Source organism: Leptonychotes weddellii, chromosome 12, assembly GCF_054177405.1.
Source record: "Leptonychotes weddellii isolate Sample4059 chromosome 12, ASM5417740v2, whole genome shotgun sequence".
NCBI lineage: Eukaryota > Metazoa > Chordata > Mammalia > Carnivora > Phocidae > Leptonychotes > Leptonychotes weddellii.
Window position 1 is genome coordinate 1,989,328 of NC_138380.1, and position 4,506 is coordinate 1,993,833.

The 4,506-nt window shown below is 49.0% G+C and overlaps 1 pseudogene; it reads left to right on the forward strand.

Annotated features, from left to right (window-relative positions):
- The first annotated feature begins 1,038 nt into the window (after window positions 1-1,038).
- LOC102730301 (large ribosomal subunit protein eL19 pseudogene) lies at window positions 1,039-1,708 on the forward strand (annotated as a pseudogene).
- Window positions 1,709-4,506: the final 2,798 nt, after the last annotated feature.

Genomic DNA, 4,506 nt, shown 5'->3' on the forward strand with positions numbered 1-4,506 from the left:
TTACGAAAAACTGGTTTATCCCAGAGAAAGGAGACTTCTCCGGTAGATTCTACCCTCACCATCTGGATGGAAGGTGGAGGAAACCCTGGAGAATGGGGCCACTTTGTTCTTTGAGCAAATGACTGCCTTCCAGACATGGACGTTCGTTCATTCCATGTGTGTCGTCTGCAGGGACCCCGTGATGACTTTTCACACTGTCAATGCCATTACAAAGTAAATTATAAAACAAGTCCTATACGAAATAATAATATAATTGCACTCTCTTCCGATCAAAGTGTCAAAACTATAGAAAAAAAACAACCACAATAATGTCAAGAGGTGAAAATTTTGCCACTCTGGTATTAACTTTTGGAAATTAAATTTGTACTATTTATCAAAAGTCTTGAGATAATTTCCATGTGGAGGAGTCTACAATTATGCACAGTCATTATTAGTATATGTAACTGGGCTTTATTTATAAAAGTGAAAATTGCGAATAGTGCAAGTATGAAACAATAACGAGATGGTTAAGTAAGTTAGAGGCTCTGTGTTTTTCAAGAACACCGAGGTGTACCACACACCCCGTCATCACCACACACGGACCCTCGAGCGGCGGTGTGGTCAAAGTGCTGCTGGAGCCCAAGGGGCAGAGTTTGAAGTCCGACTTCAACAGTTCACTAGTGGTGTGATTTTAACTAATCACAGATAAAGTGACTAACAGGCTAATTAACCTGTCCAAGCCCCACCCTCCTGATCTATGAAGTGGGAGGAATAACATCTTAGACATGAGGGTGTTGCAAGGATTACATTTTATACATGTCAAATTGCCTGGTGAGTATAAATACTCAATACATGTTAGCTGGCATTAATAATATCATTTCAGTAGTATGAAAATACTGTAAGAAATATACAGAATCCTCAACTGGCTGTCTCTTAAAGGCGAGGAGGGAACAGCGAACAATTTTAATCTCCTTTTTTGTACTTTCTCCTGTGTTTCAAGTGTTCCTATAGTGATCATTTATTATTTTTGTAATAAAAATTAGTTGTTTTTAGGCAGCCAGGGGTATGCTCAGGCTTCAGAAGAGGCTTGCCTCCAGTGCCCTCTGCTGTGGCAAAAAGAAGGTCTGGTTGGACCCCAGCGAGACCAATGAAGTCGCCGATGCCAACTCCCGTCAGCAGATCGGAAAACTGATCAAAGACGGGCTGATCATCCGGAAGCCTGTGACTGTCCATTCCCGGGCTCGGTGCTGTAAAAACACTTTGGCCCGCCGCAAGGGCAGACATATGGGCATTGGTAAGAGAGAGGGTACGGCCAACGCTCGAATGCCTGAGAAGGTAACCTGGTTGAGGGGGATGAGAATTCTGCGCCGGCTGCTCAGGAGATACTGCGAATCCAAGAAGATCGACGGCACACGTATCACAGTCTGTACCTGAAAGTGAAGCGTAACAAGTGGATTCTCACGGGACACGTCCACAAGCTGAAGCCGACAAGGCTCGCAAGAAGCTCCTGGCTGACCAGGCTGAGGCCCGCAGATCTAAGACCAGGGAGGCTCGCAAGCGCCGCGAAGAGCGGCTCCAGGCCAAGAAGGAGGAAATCATCGAGACTCTGTCCAAGGAGGAAGAGACAAAGCAGTAAAACTCCCTCTCTTTTGTCTGTGCATAGTGTCCTCGGCAGTAACACAGATCAGTTATTCAATAAAACCAACATTTATCTGCTTAAAAAAAAAAATTAGTTGTTTTTTTTTTTTTTTAAAGATTTTATTTATTTATTCATGAGAGACAGAGAGAGAGAGAGGCAGAGGGAGAAGCAGGCTCCCAAGGAGCAGGGAGCCCGATGCGGGACTCGATCCCAGGACGCTGGGATCATGACCTGAGCCAAAGGCAGAGGCTTAACCATCTGAGCCATTCAGGCGCCCCTTTTTTATTTTATTTTTTTATTTTATTCATTTATTTATTTTTTTTTTAGTTGTTTCTAAAAACTATTCCTAAAGAATATTTTTCATGGAGACAAGCTGAAGAGATAAAGTGAAAAATGCAGGAAAAATTATACACATACCATAAACCCTCTTTCTTTAATTTCTATGTAGGAGCATAAGTCAAAGACTGAATTGAAGTAAAACGTGCTGGTTGGTTTTTTTTTCTATACTTTTAGTTATTTAAGGAATTTTCTCAATGCAATATTTCGTAATGAGAAAAGAACACCAAAGACAGTCAGACCAATCAGTTCCTCATTATTCACGGATTCCGTATTTGTGAATTTACCTACTTGCCATGATTCACCTGTAGCCCCAGACTCAGTAGGGGGACAGCGTTCGGGGGGTGCTCCTGGACGTGGGCAGGGCTGCACGCGGTCGAGCTGCCTGGCCTCCCCTTCCCAGCTCTGCTTTCTGGTTTCAGCGCGTGCTGTGAACGGGTGTCCCTTTCGAGGTCTAGTTAGTGTCGCCTGCTTTCCATGTCATGTTTATGCTGGCGTTTCCCTGTTCAGCAGCCGCCGGGCCTGGTGCTGCGGTGCCGTCTGGGGTTCCTGAACCCAAGAGGCTGCTTGTCCCACGGGGGAGACGGTGTGTTAGGGAAGCTTCCTGAGGCTGAGTCACAGGGCTGTTGGCATGAGTGTGGCCTTAGTGAGCTGACCGTGTGTATCCCATGAAGTGTCTCAAGCAGAAACACACATAAATAAGATGCTGTATTCACCAGCTGACGAAAATGTTGTGACCAGAGCTGTGCAGGAACCCAGCCCCATGTGTCTCCTGGGAGCCACGGCCTGGCTGTCCCTGAGTCAGCAGCTTTCTAGAACATGAGTAGGCACGGTGACTGGTGAGACCCGACTGTACATAGTTTGGGTTTAATGTCACCAGAACTGGCAGCCCTGAGCAGAGTCATGAGGGTCCGAGCCCCTTGCCCGGCCTCGCCAGCGCCTGCCCTGGTCCTCTCTCCGGAGCACCTGCTGCCTCTTCACCACTCATCACCAGATCGCTGTGTCCTTGCAACTCTTCCGCCCGTTGCTCCCCCACCGGTGTCTTGTCTCCTTACTGATGGTCAGCTTCCTTCCCCCGCTTTTTGGGTGTCGCAGAGTGGAGCCACATGGGGGCTGAGCCGAGCCGGCATCTTCTGTACCCTGGTGGCTGGCCAGGGCCGGGCTCGCCAGCTGACACCTGCCTGGGCCGTGCTCCACCCACGGAGCCGGGCTGGCGGCGCTGGAGGGGCACCGGTCTCCCGTCTCGCTCCCTCGGACTGCTGGGCAGGGTCGGGCGCTGGCCCTGGGCTCACAAAGAGGCGGATGTGAGCGTTGGCTGCTTGGGAAAACTTGGACGGGGAAAATGAAACCCTTGCCCTGCTCTTCTTATAAAAGCATGTGCAAATTTATTCTTTTCTTCCCTCGTCTACTCAAAATGTTCAAAAAGTGACACTCCACGGTGAGATTAGCTCTGAGCGGACCCTCCGTGAATGGCAGGCCCTTCCATGTGGCCACAGCATGTCCCCAAACCAACGCAGCTACACCTCCCCTGAGTCCAGACAAGCCGCTTCCCCTAGAGCTTCCTGCAGCCGCCATCGAGATTCAACCCTCGGCCTCCCGCCAACCCGTTCTCGCCCGGAGGATGGAGATGGGCACTGTCCCACAGGCTCAGGGTGTGAGCCGCACGTGTGCTTAGATGTTCAGTAGTAGCCACCATAAACAAAGCTTTTTAAAAAGCAGAGTGAAATTATGTTAATGATATCGTCCATCTTACTCAATATATTATATGCAACATTACCTTTCGGCATGCCGCCATTATAGAAATTATGAATGAGATGCTGTCCATCCTTATTATCAGGTCTTCGGGATCCACGCCTGCAGCTCGGATGAGCCACATTCGGGGCGTCAGCCGCTCCTCTGGCCTCGGCCACCATGTCAGGCAGACCCTGGACCATCAGGCGTGCTTTGCTGACTGCTTAGTTTCGAAGAACTGGCGTGTGTCGTTGAACGTATAGTCACGGCATGATGGGAGAGACTAACCTCCCTGAGATATGAGGCTAGGAGACGGGAAATCTGTGAGGCCATCACACAACGGAGCAAAGGGAGGAGGGTTTCAGGTGCAGGGAAGGGACTGGGCCTAGTGCAGGTCTATTTAGAGAAGGGTTCTTAGCCTTTAAAACTGTGCCAGTCATTTCCATTCTAGGGAAAACAGGGGACCTCGGAGTGGACTCCCATGGAGAAGACAGGTGGGTGGGAAGAGGCTGGAGGGAGGGGTGGAGACTGCGGATGCCCGCTTCCCAGCTGAGCGTCTCACCTCTTGCCCGTGTGCCTGTCTTTCTGCTTTGAGACAGGAGATAAAAGGCTTTTACCAACAACAGAATTACTCATTCAGGAAAGCTTTGCTTTGCACAAACGTTATACGCTACAGAGCACCGTCAAATCCTGTGGCACAGAGAGAAAGCCACGTGATGATATGCTGAGCTCCAGTTGCGTCTGTGGAAATAGCTATGATACCCACCTCGTGGCATTTTGTAAGGATTGAAGTAGTTAAGTAAGGTGTTTAGACCAGCGCC